Source organism: Xyrauchen texanus, chromosome 23 (genome assembly GCF_025860055.1).
Source record: "Xyrauchen texanus isolate HMW12.3.18 chromosome 23, RBS_HiC_50CHRs, whole genome shotgun sequence".
NCBI classification, from domain to species: domain Eukaryota; kingdom Metazoa; phylum Chordata; class Actinopteri; order Cypriniformes; family Catostomidae; genus Xyrauchen; species Xyrauchen texanus.
This window is the reverse complement of record NC_068298.1, coordinates 22,170,534-22,193,789: the sequence shown is the minus strand read 5'-3', so window position 1 is coordinate 22,193,789 and position 23,256 is coordinate 22,170,534. Positions and strand designations below refer to the sequence as shown.

General features: G+C 38.1%; 1 protein-coding gene across 5 annotated transcripts in view; it reads right to left on the bottom strand.

The window, feature by feature from the left end:
* LOC127617343 (protocadherin-1-like) overlaps positions 1-23,256 on the bottom strand; it is a 283,342-nt gene that overhangs the window by 242,409 nt on the left and 17,677 nt on the right. The window lies entirely within an intron of this gene.

Sequence of the window (23,256 nt, the reverse complement as noted above, 5' to 3'; positions counted from 1 at the left end):
TGGCGAGAACGGCGAGCTTAGCCACGGTGCATTCATCTGTCACACCAATCCCACGGCTGCATGGACACACTCCTTTAGGAAACACGGACGGAAAGAGCGAGGGATGGGGAGAAAGATGGACGAGGAAAGGAACGTGGTGTTCCCTTAATTAAAGGATGCTGCCGAAGTATCTTCTGAAGCACGGATAATAGCCATAAGCTCTCTGTCCTGTCTAATCTCCTGAGTTACTACATTAAAGACAGCCTTAATTAAGCCCCTTAGGAGCCCCATCGTAAAGCTTATAGGGAATAGTGGTTGTCTGTCCTTACCCCCTAAAAAAACTGCAATGAGGAACTACTTAGCCCACCATGTCAACTACTTAAGGACCCATGTAATCATTTATCTGTATCCCCCCACCCACAGGACGCCCCCCTGGACACATATCAAACATGACATGGGCAGATGCCTTCACTGGGATGTTGCTGGACCTCAAATCTCTCTGCATCTCCCTCCCTTCTGTTTTAATGCAATGATTAGAATGGCTAAATATCGAAAAGAGGATCTTGTGTGCCTTAATCTCCACTAAGCTCCATTTGAGAGATGGGTGTATACCAGTGGCTAAGACGATCAGGAAGTAAATAAGGGCTTTAGTACCTGGTTTGGATTGATATCCGGTTGTAAGCCAGCAAGCAGCAGCTGCCACCCATTCCAGCACAACTAGCTCAACTTAAAATATAAATATGACTATGTATCAATTTGAGCAAAACAGATAATATAATCCATGTCAATGAACACTGGACAAACATGTTCTACATATGTGATTAATTCAATTTTAGTTGGGCTTGAACTGGTTTCTGGAGTAATTTGTGTATTATATTGACTAAGGTACAATTTGTTTGCCCAGACCACAATTAAGCTCTTAGGCTTTAGTTGATCTTTGCCTCTAGTTCTTGTTTCTTTTCTCTTTCATACTCAGACCCTTTGGCAGAAAGGAGTATACGAGCAGTGATTAAGGCCAAGGCACACATTTAGCCTTCAACCCTGCCTAATGCTGAGAGATTAAAGCCAAGGGATCTAGAAGAGACAAAGAGATTCCTCTGTGCCCTGCTTTCTGCATGCCTCTGATTGTGAGTCGCCCACTTAGAAGGCAAGAGTCAGCACAAACAGGCTGTCATTACTGGCAGGTCGGCTTCAGGGTGACAGACGATGCCCTCGTCTCAGTTTTACATCTCATATTCTGAAGGTTAAGTATTGGCAGTCTCACACAGAATCAGCAAAGCTGCAGTCTGCAGATTTGTATAGTCCATCTTTTCACTTAGTTCTACTATATATATATATATATATATATATATATATTTTTTTTTTTTTAATATATAAATATATTTTTTAAAAGTTTAAAACTCAGAAAAGTCACAAATATACATACTGTGAAATGTTCAAAAAGGCCAATACTAACTAACTAACTAACTAATTATCTATCTATCTATCTATCTATCTATCTATCTATCTATCTATCTATCTATCTATCTATCTATCTATCTATCGTAATTTCCGGACTATTGAGCGCACCTGAATATAAGCCGCATCCACTGAATTTAAAAAATATATATTATTTTTAACATAAATAAGCCGCAAGTGCCTACCGGTACATTGAAACAAATGAACTTTACACAGGCTTTAACGAAACACAGCTTGTAACAAAAATAAATAGGCTTTAACGAAAAACGGTGTGGCAGCGGGGGCGTGGTCAAGCTCCTGTCCGGGAGAGAAAAGCGGTAAGGGCGCTTACATCAAGTGCTGAAAACTGTCACACTGGTGCCAGTGTGACAGTTTTCCCAAGAAGGACACGTGAAGCAGGGCACTTGACGTTCCAGGTAAGGCTTTTAATGGCCACAGCAATGTTTACAATCAATTTTATAAAGTTTCTCAATTCTTGAACTTCTACGCGCCAACACTAGACTGATGTGTGTGTGTCTGTCACTCACTCACTCTCTCACACTCTCTCTGCTGCCTTTTTAAGCCGCTCTCCCCACGCTTACTGAAATTAGACACAGGTGTTAGACATTAGCTCAGGTGTAAGCACCCTTACCGCTTTTCTCTCCCGGACGGGCACTTGACCATTTGAAATTTTGGGCACTTGAAATTTGAAAGCGGGAAAAATCCATATATTAGCCGCATCGTTGTTTAAGCCGCGAGGTTCAAAGCGCGGGGAAAAAGTTGCGGCTTATAGTCCGGAAATTACTGTATGTATGTATGTATGTATGTATCTATCTATCTGTCTGTCTGTCTGTCTGTCTGTCTATCTATCTATCTATCTATCTATCTGACAAGACTGTGTCGAGCCAAAATTGACAAACTTGACTTATTTTGTTATTTTGGCAATTCTATTTCATTTTTCTACAAGCACCGAAATATCAAAATTCACCTTTAAATCTTTTCCAGAAAAAAGAAAAAAAGATCAGCAGATTCTGCCTGGCCCTGTGGATAGGATAGGATATGATGAAGCCAGGCCTAAGCTGAAAATTAAGCGACTGAGAATCAACAATGAATATTCTTGGGTTTCGTAAAGGCACATATGGATTGTTTGTACCTGGATAAGGAGGAAGTGGATCTCCTCCACATAAGCCTTCTGAAGAGCACACTGACCTTGAGATTGGGAGTGTAGCTTACTCAAAGCTGGGACAGGTAGAAACACTAGCGGAAGACAGCTCAGAAACACCCTGTGTTCATCACTACACCTCTCGTTATTGGTCTTTCTTTATCCAAAGAATAGATTACAGCACCCCACTAACGGTTAACTGACATATCACCACGCATATGCAAGCAGTGTGATGCCCTCAAAAGAGAGGAAGAAATAAGAGAAAGAGAGAGGAAGAAAAAAAATTATGGCAGAACATAGGTGTCAAGATAATTCAGCTTTACAGAAGACATACCATGCCCAGACGAAAAAAAGACTACTGCACCAAATTATTTTTGATTATGTGTGAGGTGATGCTGCAAAGAAACTTCACTAAATAATGTCTAATGATCCCTCCCTCCTTCTCTTCCTCCCTCTCGTCTTCTTTCTTTCTTTCTTTATTTTTCCCCCTGTAAGATTGTGTTATCTCAGGCAAACAGTTTGCAGCTGAGGGGAGAAAGCTCAAGGTGAGACGAGCGTTGGCAATATTAAATAAATTGAGGAGTACAGAGATAGATGGTGTGTGTGTGTGTGTGTGTGTGTGTGTGTGTGTGTGTGTGTGTGTCTGTGTGTGTGTTTGGGGTGTGGGAACTGACCACAGCTCTTGGCGAAGGGAACACAAAAGCCCCTGAAGACCGAACGGGACAGAAAATCAAATATTAAAATGCTGCTTTTATTTGTAACTTAGAATTGGAAAAATACCTATAGTTTTAGACAGGTTTTTAAATAGTAGTAGATATACACATTTCAAATGTAAAGTCTTTCCAGGTAAATTGTGATGATTTATGTCACACTCATTATTCTATCCAAAGTCTGTCCAAAAATGCTATCTAGAATAACAATCCCCCTCCTTATGAGTGAATTTGAAACACATATGGTATGCTCTAACACACATACACTCATAAAAGCAGAGGACAGATCTGGTAGCAGCAGGAGCAGAAAGGAGCTGTTGTGGATAAACAGATGGACAGTGTCTTCCTCCTCTCACTGTTATGGTGGGGAGGTGTACGCTCAAGTGATCCGCAGAGGCCTGCGGCTTACACAGCAAACACACACACACACACACACACACACACACACACACACACACACACACACACACACAAGCAAGCGTGGCTGCACGCACACACAAACACAAAATGAAATATACTCAACTACTCATGATACAAAACAGGAAACTGAAAAAGTGGAATGCTAATGAAGGTGAGATCAGTGTTTCTAATGGTAAAACATTTACATTCACCTCACACTTTTTTTTAGTTTTTTACACAGTCAGAACTTATTAACTCCAACTCGTCAGTCTGAAACCCCAAGCTAACCTATCAGTGCCAAGTGATTCATAACCACTGGAGTCTTAATCAGAGCTACCCAAAGCTATACCCATGTCCCTCGCCTCTATCCGTTCCAACTCATCCATTTACTTTACTTTTTTTTAAGAAATGTATAAATAGGCAAAATTGATATTTACTTACAAAACTCATTCCAAGCATTTAAGCATTAGCATTTAGATAAAAAAGTTTTTTGTTTTTTTAAGACAATGAGAAACACAAATTCAGTCAAGTTTGTTTTAAAGCAAACATCTGCACAGTTGCGGTTGGGTTGGTGGGTGACACAAACCGAACTGGCAAAAATTGTGAAATGGAGGGAAAGTGGAATAAAATGGACCCCACAAAGAGCAAATTAAGGAAGTGTTCCAATAAAGTGACTTTTAGCAGTACATCAGTTGAAAATAGAGCGAGATAGAGCAAGCAACCCTGGAATATGACAAGACAGTAAATGACCCCACTGTGAGTGGAGTCCAGTCAAGCAGAAGGAAGATAAGATTGCCCATGACCTGCATGGACCTACAACACAGTCCCTCTGTCCCACACTCCCCAGACATCTACAGCGGCTCAGAGCTGGGATAAGGGGGCATGATCCCGGTGTTTATCTCCCACTAAGGATACTGCCGGTCACTCACACAATCATCTGTTGTCATGTGAAACACTTTCTCTGGTGTGGCCTCATGTACCTTCATAAATGTGTAAATAAGAACTGTTTGGTTGGCAAAATGGACAGGAGCACAGAAAATAATATAATGCAGCATTTAGACCAACTAGTACAGAGATGGCATAAATGTACTTGCACAGGAATCAAAATTGCATGAAATAGTGTATCAAAATTCACACTTTCAAAACTAGATTGCGGATTCATTTGCACAGCTAAAAGAAAAAAAGATGCATGCATAGACAATAAGGGTAGCTTTGATGGCAAATATCCCAATTCTGGATATCAATAAGTTGAAGAGTAATTAAAGATATCTTAAAAGGCAGTAAAAAAAAAAAATCTTATTTTAATAAATTGTAAATAGCGTAAGATGCTATTTGCACCCCAATGCAAATAGTGGCATATACAATTTAACACCCCCAATAAATGGAAAGTTCCCCCCAAAATAAAAATGGTGTCATTATTTACTCACCACTGTCTTATTATAACCCGATATGACTTTCTTTCTGTTTCTTAATACAAATGATGAAATTGTGAAAAAATAAGTGCTCAGTGAAATCATACAATGGCAGTTTATGGTGACCTATCTAAAAACAGGTCCGCCACAGCAACACTAAAGTACAGAACATATCTGCACACAAACCAGAGAACTAAACTTACAAAACATGTCTGAAGAGTTTGTATTCCAAGAATAGATGCATTTCTATGCCCAGCCTAATTTGTTTTAACCTGAGTATTCAATCAAACAGAGATAGAGTAGGCGGGAATGTCTGTCACCTGTTCTCCATTCTGAACCTCCATCTAAAGAGAGCAATCCCTCAGCAAAACATTCGTTAGGTGTGACATTCTCAGCAAAAATCAAGTAGTCTCATGATATGCTGGCTTCAATATACTGTTATGAGAAAGTTTTTGGACCGGTGCCGGTTCACAGTGGTCGGGGTTACCTAGCGCAATGCCGAAAATAGAAACCAAGCGAATGACAGAATATAACGTCCCTCATCACGGATAGTTAGGACAAAAACTCTGATTAACATGGAAAAGATAACTTTTAATGTGTGTCGTTTGCCGTCAGGTTAGGAAACAGTGTGACTGTGGCTGCCTTCTGCCTGTGGCTGCCTTCTGCCTATGGCTGCATCTGAAAACTGGAAAATGGTGCTTTTGAAGGCTGTATACCAGAGGTTTGATGGAAATTAGGTTCTCTTCAAATTGCATGAACTACTGGTCTTGTGCAGTCTCATGAACGTGCAGAGAGGAGAGCAACGGTCGGTCAACAGTTTCACTAAATAATACATTAGACTTCGGGTTTGTTTCTCACCAAACCTCATCGGATGCTTACATTATAATCATGAGTCTCATGGAATAATTTATTAGACTTCTGAATTATACTTTTGCATCCTTTTGAAACTTGAAGAGTTTATCTTCCATTTTTGTGTTTCAACTAAACCATTTGAGTGAAAATAGCTACGCTGTGTGGCAGGTGCTATTTGAATCTAGTGCAAATAGTTTCTCCGATCTTAAAATCCTTCTGTCTAGTTACAATGTCATTGTAAATATCTAAAATAAATTGAAAACCAAATTACAAAAATACATTTTGAAAATGTACTAGTTGAAATTCAACTGTTTATATCAGGAATGGACATTTACTCTAGTACCAGTGTAATTATTGATATGAAAATGTATTGTTTTTACTAGTAAGTGGTGCATTTTGATATGTGAAATTAGAGTAACACATTTCAGATATCTTGTGTTTTTAACAGGAGTGAATGTCAGATCATTTGTGAGATTCTACAAGTGAAAATCTATCAGTAATAGATATACATAATCATGATTTTCAAATTCCATTTTTGATAACAAGAATGGGTTTTTCAGAGAGTAATGAAAACATTTTTGATATCAAGTATTATATATTTTACTAGAGTAAACCAAATTTCTGACATCAATAACCAGCATTTTCCCAAGTAGCATTTCCATTGTTGAAATCAAGAATTAGATAAAATTTGCTATTAACTAGTGAAAACTGAATTACAGATGTTTATATTTTGCCCCAAACTCTGTCTATATACAGAATGTGTGTGTGTGTGTGTGTAACCAGTACAGATTTAAGGTTCGCTTTCTCACTTTCGATCTGTGTTGCCATGAGGCAGTAAAGGACCCCCACGGGGACTGGCAAAGATTGAGTGATAGATTGAAAGATCAATGGATGAGTGAGAGATATTTCCTCTTTTGTTCACTGAAACCTCCATATTAATTTTCTTTTCCTTTACTCATCTCACCATCTCTCATCATTCTCTCTCTGTACAGCTTGAGATCCTCAGGTGAATATTCTCACTGAACTCTCCCACTTTCATACATTTCTGTCTTTATCATTATTTTCTGATTCCTTTGACCCTTTCCTTTCTTTCACTCAACAAATGCATTTTCCTGTGAAAAAAGTGTCATCCTCTCAACAGGGTCCCACCTCTCTCTGATTCCCCTCACGTTCCCTCGTTCCTCTTAACAAACCTCCTGTTGATTGCAATCACACACCAGTATGTAGCAATGGCTGTCTCTTCCGGCAACCGACTGCAAGACTATTCCTATGAAAGCAGTAGTGGTGATGGAATACTCTGCATCCTATCTAGGGATGTGCAAAACTGCTTATTTTTACAAACAACTATTTGGTGGGTTGCCTGTCCAAATAGTTGACTAGGATTCTATGAAGCACAATGGAATGGAACTGCATTATAGACTTCCTTTAATGTAACATAATGTAGAGGTCTTGGGACGTGCTTCAAAAGTTGGGCCATTTTTAACTTGACATGGCGTCTTAAAAAAGCAATGCTTGTGGCCATATAAGATGCAACACGAGAGCTCAAGACACAATGCAGCAACCAAATTAATCCATGCCTGAATGAAGGTGTTTTAAAAGGAGATAAATTTAAAGTCCCAACTTTTCCAAGAGGGTTTTACCAGGCAAATATTCTAAAAGCCAAAGCAATATTAACTGTCTAAGGGGCTGTTCAGACAAAGTGCCTTCTTGCACTTAAAAAGCTAGATGAATTGTAACACAAATGACACAATGCAGGTGTCACCAGTTGATTTTTTTTAGAAGTTGTTGTAAAAATTTTTTAAAAGAAGCTGATGCTCTTTTTTACCCGTCCAAGTGTCTAAAAATGAAACACTCCTACACGAGATGGTGAAAAAAAAAAGTATTTAGTTGATCATCATAACCCATCCTTAATCCTGATATGTAACAAATTCTTCTCAATCTCTCTCTTTCTCATAAAGTTGCCACATGACCGGTGGGCACCAGTGCAGAGCTGGGTTTAAATATAGACATTACGAATGGGTCCTGTAAAGTACGCCACCAAAATCAAATACCCTGGTGCCCTAGCTCAGGCATGTTTCACTCAAAAGTTGATTTGAGATGAAATGAGTTGAAATGAGTGTACTTGTTTGTGACAAACAGAGAGACAAAAGAAATGGAGATGAGTTGTACGATTTTATCTTCAGCCAAGGGGTAAAATATGGGGTGGGATGTGAAAGGAACTGTTGTGTGTCTATGATTGTTTACAACATCCTTTACAAGTTTCCAGGAGCAAGCAGTATAGTTTAAAGAACCAATTCATCATACTTAAATAAAAGAAAAGATTATCTGTATGAAAATAAAAGTTAAAGTACCTCATTAGAAAAATACTTGTAAAACTACAACCCCAATTTCGAAATGTGTAAATTATTTTCACCCTTTGCTATATTGAAAGCACTACAACTAAACATTATATGATGTTTTACCTTGTGAATGTAATTATTATTAAAAACAAAATATCAAATCAGATAATTGCAACACGCTCCAAAAAAGTTGAGACATTTAAGACTAATAACAACTTGACAAGTTAAAATAATAAAATATTTATCTGGGCTCGGTCTCATCTTAGATGGAAAGTAGAACAGTGGAACCGTGTTTTTTGGTCTGATGAGTCCACATTTCAAATGTTTTTTTTTAAAAACACAGCAGTCGTGTTCTTCGTGTCAAAGAGGAAAAGGAAGATCCAAGATGTTATCGGTGTTGGGTTCAAAAGCCAATGTCTGTATGGGGCAGGGGTGTGTCAGTGCCCATGGCATGGGTAACTTGCACATCTGTAAGGGAACCATTAATGGAGACAAATATGTACAAATTTGGAGCAGAATATACTGCCAGCAAGCACAGCCTTTTCCAGGGACGTCCTGGACTTTTCAGCAGCACAACTTCAAACCACATACTGGCTGAATAAGCAGAGAGTGCGGGTGCTAGATTGGCCTGCCTGCAGTCCTGACCATCTCCAGTTGAGAATGTGTGGTGCATTATGAAGCACACAATATGGCAACGAAGACCCCGTACAATTGTGCAGCTGAAGACCTGCATAATGGATGAATGGGGGATAATTCCACTTTTTAAATTTAACAAACTTGTGTTTTCAGTGACTAAATGCTTAATAAGTGTTATTAAAAGAAATTGTGATGTTTCACAGTGGTAAACACTGGACTGTCCCAACTTTTTTGGAGTGTGTTTTAATCATCTGATTTGAAATTACTGAACACACAAAAAAAAATGAAATTCACTAGGTGAAACGTCATATAATGTTTAGTTGTAGTGCTTTCAATATAGCAAAGGGGGAATATATTTACAAATCATTCCTTTTTGTTTTTATTAGCATTTTTCATACTGTCCCAACTTTTTCAGAATTGGGGTTGTATGTATTTAAAGTAGTAAAAGTATTAAAGTAACTGATATTAAATGTCCTTAAGAATTCAAGGAAAATGTGTAAATAATGGCACACCTGATTATAGCAATGACAACCTAGTTCAGTGGCATTGTGCTGGAGTCTATTGCAGAGTTTGGACTGTGAAGATATGACGATACTACACTTAATATTTCTGTTTTATTTATATACATAAATGTCCAGAACATAACACAACATTAAGAGGAGAACAGAATGTAATTTGGACTTCTGGACTCCACTATGCAACCACCAGGACACACTAACAACTGCATAACAATGTGCTAAAAAAAACACTGAGAACACTTTAGATACTACACAGATTTCTGTTGCATAACTTTATCAGCTTTTCACAGCATTCATAATGTCTAAGCCAAAAACATTTATACCCATAAACACATATTAAAGCTTACATGAACAGCCTAATCTGTTTAAATTTCAGAGTGGAAACCCATTATGTGTTGTCTGGTGTGCTTCTCTCGTGATTTTAAATAAGACTAGAGATTCACGAAAAAAATGAATCAGGCCAAGGAGCTCTAAAATAGGTTCAGACAGTTGCGTGAACTGATTTAAAATAATCAAATTGATCAAAAGATTAAAATCAAATAATGAATTCACGAAACGGACATCATGGACCCTTTTCACAGACTTTGATGACATATTACCTGCCTAATTTTAGCAGGATAAATCGTTTATTATTATTATTTAATATAGATTTATTTAACTACATTTTGATTTAATTACATTTTGGCATAAAATAAATTAACAAAAACAAACAGACAAACGAATAAATAATGAAGCAAATTGGAAAGCACAAATAATATTTGCTGTTGTCTCCCTTTCACCACTATAGAAGTTTATCTTACTATTCTTTACTTCTCCATTCCTAACCTGCAAATGTAAAAAGGTGGTGAAAAAAGGATTCATGCTCCTAAACGAAAGGGCCTGGAGACAAATATTGGATTAAAAATATTATTTACCTCTTTAAAATGTAGTAAAGTCAACTCTTTTTTTTACACATTATTAAATGTGAAATATATAGATAGATGATAGAGAGAGAGATAGATAGATAGATAGATAGATAGATAGATAGATAGATAGATAGATAGATAGATAGATAGATAGATAGATATACTCTTAATAATAATAATTATTATTATAATTTTGTTTTATCTACTTAAGTAAAGAATTAAAGTATAAGAGAGTATTGTTAGACAGAGGGAGAACAAAAAGAATGCAATGTTTAATGCTAGTGTGAGAAAATATATGGAGCACATAATTTGATCATGTGTCCCAGGATAAACATCCCGTAAGTGTTAATATGCAGCCTACTTCATAGTTTCTTTATTCATCCACATGCTTAAGACAGTATTGGAATCTCCCTCATCCTTAATTGCATACATCCTCTGATAAGAAACCTCAAAAAATAATTATGATGTGCATCCAAGGGCAGCAGATTCCTCAAGTATCAGTCTTGCAGAAACACCCACACACAGATGGCATGTGTTGGAGCACAGGTCAGTAAGCACAAGCCCTGGTGGATCCGTGCCACCTGCTAACAGCCTGGTACAACCTCAAGAAATGTCTGCAACATACTGGGTAAATCTGTACAGATCAAAGTTCATCAACGCCCCACCCTGGGCTCAAAAGACTTTGCAACTAGGTAATTCACTTCACATGAATGTATGTGGACCACAGCAAAATCCATTATCCAATCTGCAACATGTTTATGCCTTTCTGTACAGACTCAGACTTCTCTGTCTTGATGAGTGTGTTTATGTACATAAGATGTGTGCCATTGTGTCAAGAAATGTTCTATCACTGATGTTTACCAGCAGATGCCAAGTCACCTACTGCCATTTCAGCTCTGTCAGTATAGCCATGTAGAGTGATGGCTTCTTAATTTTCTCAAATGACTGGGTTTGCTAAGAGCCGTAATTGCTGCTTGTACTCATTCAGGCTTGTGTGGTTAGCTTGGGCTTGTATGCATTTATACATATGCATATGTATGTGGGCGGATGTCTATCAGTACAAGCGGATATTGTGTGTCTGTGTTTGTTTGTCACATTAGTATTAGCGTGTGTTTGCTGTTGACTTCATGTTTGCCCAAAGAGAAAAAAATCTAAATATGACAGCATGGATGGCCTTTCTCAGTGGGTGACCAAGCAACAGCTTAACAAGGTAAAGACACAGCATCTCAGCTGTCTGTCTCTCCCTGTTCAGGATGTCCCTTGTCTTTACATACTAAATAAATAAAGGCAGATGCTATTTGCACCCTGGTGCAAATAATCAGGGGTGGAAAGAGTACTTAAAAATCATACTCAAGTAGAATTACTGTTACTTCCCCAAAAAAGTAGTGTGAGTAGAGTAAAAGTAGCATAAAATTAGTCTAATCCATATGCCTCTTATGATTTAATCCATGTCTTCAGAAGCGATATGATAGATGTGGTGAGAAACAGATCAATATTTAATTTATTTTTTTACTATTAATTCTCCTCCCTGCTCAGTCAATCTCCAATTTAACTTTCACTTTCTTCTTGTGATTTTGGTGATTCACATTCTTCATGCATATCTACTGGGCAGAGAGGAGAATTTCAAGCAAAAATGTACTTAAATATTGATCTGTTCTCACCCACGCCTGTCATATCAATTCTTAAGTCATGGATTAAATGACTGGAGTTGTATGTATTACTTTTATGCTGCTTTTATTTGCTTTTTGGAGCTTCAAATTTTGGCACCCTTTCACTTTTTTCTAAAAATATTAATTTGTGTTCTGAAGAAAGAAAGTCAAAGACAGATGGCATGAGGGTGAGTAAATGATAAGAGAATTTTCATTTTTGTGTGAAGTATTTCTTTAACTAGCACAGGGGGGGCCACATTGTCCTCCTTTTGAGATACAATGTTCAACATTGATTTAGTTCTTGTATCTTTTAAGCCAAGAAATACTTGTGTTCTCATTCTAATGCATGATGCACAATTTTCGGAAGTTTGTGTCTGGTGGAATGTTCTGCCTGAAGTATTGATCTTTATAAAGGCTAAGCATAATTATACATTATTTTATCATCTCTTCTTTCCTGGTAATTTATTATACCAATTAACACACTCTCTACATCAGGGGTCGGTATTATTAAAAAACGAACAATATTTAAAATATTATTATTAAAAATGTCACTGTTTTATTTTATTACATTAATACTTTTAAAGCTACTCAAGTTATTCGACCAAAAGTAGTGAGTGGTTTTCTCGTTTTCTTGTTGTTTGATTAATAGCCTTTATATGACATAGCCTACTAGACAGTGCTCAATTCAGTTACATGTACACTTCAAGTCCAACATTCTGATGCAAATACACTTTTGTCCCACTGTTTAAATTCACTTTAGACATAAACGACTGCGTTTACATTAAATCCTCATCAAGATGGGCATTGGCGGAAATATAAAGTGTATTTGATCATTTAGGCACGAACCCGCATTAGCGCTCAAACATTAGCCGCCTGTCAATCAACCAGCACGCATACGTCAGGAAATAAAAAGTCAATCTTTTATATTTCATCTAGATCAACCAACCAGTGGTGCTCTTGCTATCGCGATTGATCAGTAGACAAGCTTACTCTGTCTAGAAACGTGTGATGCATAAAACATAGCTAGTATAGGTAACAAAGCTAGTATAGGTAACATAGCTAGTATATCTCTGTACATTTGTTTTTACAGAACCTTGCATAGAATAAGTTAGTTATGCCAAGCGTTTAATTTCTCCCATTAGTAGCATAATGATTTGGTTTTCAATTGCTAACAAAAACGATGCTATCAACAGTTACTTTGTCAGTAGACTATGTTAGCTTAATCTATCGAAACTGTCACAGTAACAGATATAATATCTTCCAAATATGTTACTAATGCATATTTGGAAGATATTATATCTGTGTGGCAGGGCGGAGGGCGGGGCCGGGTCGTGATCCTACACACCCGGTCCAGTATTAGGCTCCAGTGTAAAGGGATCCATGGTAAGGAGGAGGCGAGAACCGGCTTTTCAACATAAATAATAGTTTAATGATAAACTTAAAAGACAACATAAACACACACATGACAGACATTTCCGTAAATGATCTCTCTCTCCCGCACAATACTCTGCAGTCGAACTTTATCCCTTTCGGAGGCTTGATTAGCCTAATACGGGACCGGGTGTGTAGGATCACTACCCGGCCCCGCCCTCCGCCCTGCCACAATCCGTTACTGTGACAGTTTCGACAGAACAAGCTAACCTAGTTATTGTATATATCTCATTGAATTTTCTTGTAAAAATGTTACAGTAAACAAAATGTTAACATAAGCTAAAGTGTTGTTGTTGCCATTAGCTGTCTATCTTAACCATTGGGTGTTTGTGGACTGTGCTTGCATGACCAAATACAATTGTGCTCTTTTCTTTTTTTCTCAAGGTGCTTTGCTTAAATTTCTTTGTCCGTCTCAACAAGCTGCCTCCACAGATGAAGGTAAAATGTAAAAAGTTATTCTAAGTTGACAGTGACTTGCTCTCCAAAATACATATATTATTAGATTATTTGATTAAATATGGCCAAACAGATATTTGTCTATAAACAATGACTTCTTAAAAGTGCACAACGGTTTTGTATGCAAATATTTTTGTATTGTTTGTGTATTTGGAATTATTTATATTATGTATGCAAATGTTGCCTTTATTTATTTATATTTTATATTATTTCCATCGAAAAGAAAGCATTTTACGGAAAATAAAAGATTTGTTTGTATAATAATCTATGTGCATGAATGAATGATTAATGTGTCTTATGGGGGGGGGGGTTATTTGTTTGGGGGTCACCAGGTCCCTTCTGCCTGGGGCCCCCAGAGTCTCTAGAAACATCCCTGCCTGCAAATAATGGTATATGCTATTTATACCTCAGTGCAACCAGTGGCAGATATTACACCCCAACTCAAAAAATTGTATACTAATTGCACCCTGGTGCAAATAGTGTCAGATACTGTTTGCATACATATTTTAATTATATACACAGTATGGGCACCACTGCAGTCTATTTATTGTGTTTATTTAGAGTTCCACTGACACATTACATTAACACCTACCTTAGAAAAAATAACCTTAGTTTTACAACAGTAACCATGGTTTCAACATAGTATTTTTATAACCACTATATTACTGTACTAACACCATGATTAATTGCATTAAAAGTATGGTTTCTGCCCAAAAAAACATGGTTACTACAATATTAGTAATACAGTGTGGCAATCTACACACAAGCAATGCTGAGCCGTGGGAATGAGTTCGATTGACAGACCCTGCCTCTAGATCAAACCTTTCTCTGCACTCCTCAACATTCACTGTGACCAAATCACTTAGATGAAATCAACATTTATAGAAATTTGTATCTATTACTTTAACTAGTATTAAATGGAATAATAGGAGTGCACACAGCACACATTCACACACCGTCTTTATTAGGCGTTCGCCCATCCCTTAGGACCGACTGACCCATGTTCAACTGCTGTTCAATTTCTGGAACCTCCAAGGGCATTTTGAACATTTTCAAGCCGGGGACCCTGGAGGACACCTCCTCCCAAAACTTTCAATATCTTCAATATCACTTTCTGGACACTCCAGAGGGGCTCAAGCATGCTTTTTAGCCGAAATGGGCCATACACCTCGGACTGAGCGTGCATGTCATAGGGCCTGGTTCTTACACCCTCTCCCGTAATTACTTTGTCATTTTTGACACTTTTAGTACGTTCCTCCAGGCCCTTTGTGCTATTTTTCACAGCCAGAGGTGCCACGCACATCAGATGACATTTTTTGCATGACCCCGAGAAGTACCGGGACTTCTGCCCGACCTCTCTCCCGAACCTGAGGGACCACGGAGTCGGACCATCTCCTTTGAAAGGGCTGTCCGTGACCTTTCTGGGGAGCCCAGATAGAGGTGTGTGAGACGTGCGGTTCCGGAGGCATCAGCCTTGGACCGCAATGTGACCCGCGGAGGCTGCTCCTGAACCGGAGAGACCATGGAGTCGTGGCTGGTTTCGTTCGAAAGGGCTAACCGAGACCTTTCGGACGAGCCTGGCCTCGCCGGACGGTGCCCCCTCGAACCTTACCGCTGACGTGTCGGAACGCATTTGGGACCCTGCCTCCCGAACCGGTCTGACCCGGAACTCCATTCATGGCTTATCTGAAGCGCCGTGCCCTGACCCCTCGAACGAGCCAGGCCTCATCTCTCTCTGTGTCCATGTGCAAACTGCTGTTAAAGTTGTTACTGCTCTTTTGAGTGCTTTATCTCATTCTGTACACACAAAATTTGGTCATTTATGGAGTTACAATTGCATCCTACGACTGAATTCACTCCTGAAAAATTCAGGTAGTGACAACCTTATTTGTATAAAAGCTGACTAGTGTGTACGGAACTTCACGTTTAAATTTGGCCTATTTATCCCTGTATCTCTCCCTCATTTCTGTGAAATTAAAAGCAGATCAGTAGGCAAAGTAACTGCCTTATGAGGCTGAAGAGTATAGCAGTTGGGCGGAATGCTCAAATGTGCAATAAACACGCACCATGCAAATCTCTGTAACATCATTGGACTAAAATTATCTTAATGGCTACATAGAAGCCTATTTTTTGGAATTTAGTGCTAGCAAATGCATAAATAAAGGAATTAAACTCTGTTGACTGTGCACATGAAGGGAATGATTGGATTTCATGTTCGTTTTTACGGTTTTGAGGCTAATTTCTCTCCGCGCAGCCAAGCACATCAGTGTGTTTGTATTTGTCTGAGTGACTAGTTGAGCATGCTTGAGTGAGTGAGCGAGTTTATTCATCCACTGTCAGGACCTATAAAGACGGACGCTGTCAGCATCTCTGTGTTGAGTGACTGTGTGCATACGGGAGGGGGGCCGCCAGGCGTAATTTCAGCAGATGATGCCTGACAATGCCAGGGTGTGTGGATGGGCCTCCAGGGAGGAAAGAAGTGGAGTTGCAGTCGGATTTTGCAGTTGCACAGGCAAAATGTGCAGTCACCACACTGCAAATGACACCTCGCCCAGAAACAATAAAAGCCCGCAGGAGTGAAGTGACAGTGGAGAAAAAGAAAGAGAGAGAGAGATAACGAGATAAACATTTCATGTGCCAATTGTGCCTTTATCAAACATGAGAAAGACCCTACAGAAACATGCATTGCTCAGAAGTTGCTCATTCACAACTCAGGAGAGTTTATGAAGTTCTTAACTGCATTTCATCTAACTATCAACTTTATCTCAGGTTTTTCTCCAACGATTTCTCAGGAGAAATAGACACAAAAGACACGATTGTTGACATGCAATAAGAGTATAAAATTGATGTGAATAGCAAGTTCATATTGAGTTGAAATCTTGAATGATGTTGAAATCTGCAGACTTCAGTACTTTAGCACAGTGTGAGACATTGCTGTTATATCTTCTGAAAATAAATGTGTATTTGGATCTATTCACCAAAAAATTTAAATTATCTCATGATTTACTCACCCTCATGCCATCTCAGATGTGTATGACTTTCTTTCTTCTGCAGAACACAAATGAAGATATTTAGAAGAATATTTGGTTCGATCCCACAGAAGAGCTACTGTAGAACAAATTGCTGAAAAAAGTAATGCTGGCCATGATAGAAAGGTGTCAAAACATACAGTGCATTGCAGCTTGCTGTGTAGCCACAGACCAGTCAGAGTGCCCATGCTGACCCCTCCACCACCGAAAGTGCCTACAAAGGGCACGTGAGCATCAAAACTGGTCCAACGGAATAAGGTGGCCTAGTCTGATGAGTCACATTTTCTTTTAGATCATGTGGACGGCCGGGTGCATGTGTGTCATTTACCTGGGGAAGGAGATGGCAGCAGGATGCACTATGGGAAGATGGCAGGCTGGCGGAGGCAGTGTGTTGGTCTGGGCAATGTTCTGCTGGGAAACCTTGGGTCCTGGCATTCATGTGGATGTTAATTTAACATGTACCACCTACATAAATATTGTTGCAGACCTCGTACAACCCTTCATGGCAACAGTATTCCCTGATGGCAATGGCCTCTTTAAGCAGGATAATGCACCCTGCCACACTGCAAATATTGTTCAGGAATGGTTTGAGAAACATAACAAAGAGTTCAAGGTGTTGACTTGGCCTCCTAATTCCCCAGATCTCAATCTGATTGAGCTTCTATGGGATGTGCTAGACCAACAAGTCCGATCTATGGAGGACCCACCTCGCAACTTACAGTACTTAAAGGATCTGCTGCTAACGTCTTGATGCCAGGACACCTTCAGAGGTATTGTTGAGTCCATGCCTTGACGGGTCAAAGCTGTTTTGGCAGCATGAGGGGAACTACACAATATAAGGCAGGTGGTTTTAATGTTGTGGCTGATCGGTGTATATTTAATGGAATTTAATGGCAAAAAAGTGTAATTCTACATTGAATGTACAGAGTTAAACCATGAATATGTTAAACAAAATTTAAATTTTAAGCATATTTACTCAGTTGAAGCATGTTCTCAATTGAAGCCTTCAGAAATTAGAACTCTTACCTATAAGTAAATATTGCTAAGGACAATATTGATGTTTAGGCAACAGGTAAGTAGAATGATTCAAACAACCTCAACTTTTTAACTTTTAAATACACTTTTGTATCAATTATCGCATATTGTTAACATTTTTTTTTAGGATATCACATATTAGGAATAAATATCATTACAGTTGCAATGCAAATAACCTGTGCAAAATAATTAGCAAAATACATTTAAGTAAATCTTACTTATTATTTCTTTTATTCGAATTTTTTATTATAAATCTAAGCCTGTTTTCACAAAAAATCTTAAGGCTAAATGTAGCGGTAAAAGTTGAGTTTCACTCCTAATTTTAGGAAAATGTTCATCTAAGAGTAATTCACAAGGCATTTTAATGCTAAAAGTAGCTCCTAAACCCATGCCAGCTTAAAAGTCCTTCTGAGGACTTCTAAATCCCTAAGAGTGACTCAAATGATCCAAAGCATGCCTTCTGTCGTCAATCCACATAAAAAACAACTTTGCGCTCTCTGGCCACAGGCAAAGCGAAACTGTGTAGTGTGGATGAATGGGGAATTTCTGTCATTCATTAGCAAAATCATCCATCAAAGTTTGATGGATGATTTTGCAGACGGATGTCAGAATTGTCAGACAATATGCAGTTGGGAGAGCGCTGGTCGCATATCGTTCGACAATTCATAGTATATGTTTTCTTGTGGATGCGTGCTCACTTCAGAGATTTGTCTTATATTATTTTATCTTATGTTTGTTATATATATTCCACAATCTTTCTATTAGGAATTTGCTGATAAATATCGCTTCCCTGTCTTCCAATCATGTTGAGCACACTCATAATATGTGACGTCATCCATAGCAATGAGGTCAAATCTGCTTACTCTTAAATTAAGATTTCCTTACTAAAACTTGCTCTTAGCAGTTTTGTGAATAGCTTTTAAGCAAGATCCCTTAGCTAGGAACTCTTTGGAGAACTCCAAAGGTAAGATACAAATATTTGTAAAAATGGGCCCTGGCATCCATTCTCCATTGAGCTGTCCAATCCTTGCAGCCTAAAGCCTAACCGGAAACATTTCCTAACTAGCATGTCCTACCATGGAACTGCTAATCACTAATCAGGAACCATTAAAGTAATGGTACACATATGCCAGAGAGAGCCATATGGCTGAGCATGAGGCCTCCATGCCAACCGAGCAGCTATTGACTGTCTGCTAGTCCCTTAACATTGACCACAGAGCTAATACTTATCATTAGAACAGCTCAGATAATCTAGATAATGGAGCTAAATGAGAGCTAATGTGTTCAGCCTTGATGTTGGGTTGTAGTGTGAGCCCAGAGACAGGCTCCTTAATGAGAGACGCTCTGAAAAGGAACGTCAGAGTTTCACATAAAGGAACCTTTGTGTTTCTGTTCACCTTTGTGCATACGTGTCCCCTTATCTTTCCCCCGAAAACTGGAGGGGCTCGCACACGTGCCTTCACTGTGACTCACACACACATTAGTAAGGCAACAGTAATTTTCTTTCTTTGAGTGATTTGTACTCCCAGGAATTCACCGATTACTGGGAGCTAAAAACACTCTTGTGTGTGTCAAGACAGCATTCTCCTTGTCTGCCACTGTTGTTCCACATTTAAACCCACAGGATAGGTAACATTGTGAAACAACAAACACAACAGTAACATTGAGATATTGAGGATCCATGGAAAGAGTGGCATCTTAAAAAAATTTAGGAGTACAACAAATCTTAAAAAAACATGTTATGAAAGGCCCATGACAACTAATTAGAATACTGAAACAAAGTGTCATGGGCCGACACAAAGAAAGAGAAGCTATGTTGTGTGTCTCATTAATTTCACACCTACAATGGAATTAAAAAGCACAGCAACAGGGCTTTAGAACTTTCTATCTTTCTTGCTTGATTTCTCATCTTCAACAAAACCACAGGTATGGCAGAGTAGTTAGAGAAATGGCCAGTGCAGAGCTCCCAATGTGGTGCATAAAAGCACATGTAAAGTAATCAGTGTGCAAAGAGCAGATGCAATTTAGCAGAATCATGGTCCAATTGGTGAAATTTTCCTGGGTGAAATGCACAAAAGATGCTATCTCTCCGGGGCTTCTTGAAGCTGTTAGGCACAGCAAAGCTAATGATTCTCCATCTTATCAATGTGTTACATCCAAGAATAAAATCAAATCAAAGTCAAAAGAAAGCGGAAAAATGCTAATGTTCACAAGTCTGCTCCCAAAAATGAACAGCTTTTTATTTTTATTTTAATTAGTCTTGCTTTGTCAATGACAACACCTTAATAATTCAAAAGAAGCTGGTTGTTTATTATTCTTTTCGCATTCCCTTGAAACAATGTTGTGTTCTCTTCAGCTATATTCTCTCCTGATGAGCCATGATTACTACTGGCGGCATTGTTCCGCCAGATTAAGTGTTAAGCAATGGAAGGTACTAGTTTGCTTATTTAAAGGAGAGAAAGATGGACAGACTGCTGTGATAAAGCACAGATTTAGATAAAGCTTAGATTACTACTAAACCATGGACAACTAAAGGGTGTCTTGCAGTTGCTGTAGTCTGACTACAGCCAGGACCACAGAGCTGATTTGAATAATTGTCTTCACAGAATAGATTCTGAAGACTGAAAAAAAGCGAGAGAGAAAGATGTAACTTAGAAAGAAGGCGGAAAGAACAGAGACAACTACTCATTCTTCATCAAGTCCAGCATTACGTTTCTAAACCAGTAAATGGCTGGAGGCTAAACAAGCACAGTAGGCTTTGTAAATGCTCAGGGTTTACAAATGTGTATATAATCTATTAGTATTCCATCTATTCTGCATGTATATTCATTTTCAAACATTGTATAAAAAGGACATGTTTAGCAGACACATATAGGAACTGGTTTAAGGCTGCATTATCCCCTCTTCTTTTAATTTTTGGTCATTGAGAGCATATCACAGGGGCTATGACAAACTTAAGGTACAGTAGAGTTTAATATTCAATACATGACCTCTTTCCAAATGGATTTTCATGCAATCATGCAGACAGCATGGTAAGTGGGCAAGGCTATGGCAAAGGCAGCCAATGACGAGAGGGGACGCTTTGGATAAAAGCATCTGCCAAATGAATAAATGGATGCAACCAAATGAATGAATGAATGGCCTGTTTATTCCATTTGCATGAAGCACTGTGGTACATGGAAAAATACTTTTCTCTCATCTTTTTTGTCCCTTTTCTCATCCTCTCTCTATATATCTCTATGTGATTCCTCCTGGTCTTTCTATCTCTCTATCTCCCCCCACCTGTACCCAGAGTAGCCGGTGAGTCAGCATACAACACACACTGGTCAGTTCGTTGCCATGGTGACTGTGCAAGCTGAGGGCAAAATCGACAGCTTTTAAGAAGCGCAGACGCTGCTAGAATTTAAATGGTCAGCAGCGGCAGGAAAAGCTGTGCGTGTGTGTACAGTAATGTGTGTGAGGTTTTTGGGACCAAATTAGCTGCCAGCATACAAGAAGCCAATTGAATAGTAAAAAAATAAATAAATAATAAACAGGATTTATGGCAACCAACCCTTGATCCAATTCCTCGAATTTAAATATGGATCCCAAAAAGGTGTATTTGAATGACAGTACCAGTAAAAAACACACCTCACATCCCCCATGGGTCATTGACATATGCTATGTTTATGCTTCTCAAATCCTCTTGGAGAATGATTTGTGATGTTTAGCATGAATGGGGGGGAAAACATGTGAAATACAAAAAAATGGTTTTGTGAACTAAATGACTCACTGTTTAGCTTGATCACAGTGAAGCAATGTTGTAAATATGTCAAGTTAAACATGTTAATACACGGGTCACGTAAAAATGTACAACTTACAGGTTTTTCAAATGCAGTAAAACTATGAATTTGTGGTGAATTAAAGCAAAAATCAATCAATTTGTTTATCTACCAACTTAGGGACCCTGATGCAATTGTGCAACCAAATTGGCCTGTCCTCACTGGTATTGGCAGAATTAAAAAAAAGTTTTTTGAAGATGAGATTTTTATTGAGTAGGTTAGTAAATTAAAAGTACATTCTTACTGGAAAATGTGAAAAAGCAAGGGCAATGTCATAAAATGTAATGGAGATATGGGAAGGAAATACTGTACCTTAAGATTTCATGTAGCCTGGTGAATTTTTTTTCCAACTGATCCAAATTAATTATTTCTGCTTAACATTAAATCCACAACGATCCCAGATTTAAATTTCAAACATCTTCAGAACAGTTTTATTGAAAGCAAACTTACTTTACTTGTAAAAAAATACAAAACACGACATATTGCAAATCAATAGAAACATGACAAAAAGACAAAAGAACACAAAACACATGATAGAAATTAACAGAAGTGGGAACGTCTGCAGCTTTAAATACAGTTCCACAGATGGTACACATTATACACAGAATGCAAATGGTCAATTTCAACTTGTATTGTGTACTATTCACTTCTGCAGAACATCTATTTAAAAGTGTTTTTTTTTTTGCTAGCTCAATGAAAAAAAAAGTTATTATTGCTTTTAATAATGAACATACATATCTCACTTTTATCCTGATTTCACAATATGAATGATGGAGACACTATCAAAGCAGCTGAGACCTAAGATATATCTGGTTGGTTCTAAATTATTTATTTACAAATTTAGTATCAAATATGTTTTATTGTATTATAAAGAGAAGAATATCTTTAAAAGTAAATTGTACTATATGAAGCTATTTAAGTTGCTCATCACTGCTCTGTAACCGAACTTAAACACATCATAGTGGATACACTCACACAACAGCACACAAAACAGGCTATTAACATTCACAATACGCACCTTGTGTAACAAAAATAAATTAATACATTTAAAAAAAAATCAATGATTGTCTTCAAAACTTTGCACATAAACTCTAAGGAAAACCATCAAAACAGACTTGTTTTGGTTGACTTGTTAAGCATGGTACTGGAGGAAAAAAGAAATGAAATAAAAAGTGGTCTTGCTTTGGTCTCAAGTAGCTTTCTATTTACAGTAATGTGACATTAATCACAGCTTGATAGAAAATCCTGCAGTTTATAATTCAACAATGTATGATGGCACACTTTGATCTTGGTGTCTGATTATAAAACTACATTAAACAATTCTGCTAACTTATACATAATAAAAGAAGGCACTCTGCATGTGCAGTCAATGAAGCATGGAAGAGGAGGGGCTAAAATTTCCTGCTGCTAATCTGTATAAAATACTTCACTTAAATAAAGATTTTAGAAGGTCTGTCAATATGTGCCACTTTCAAACCTTACCTTG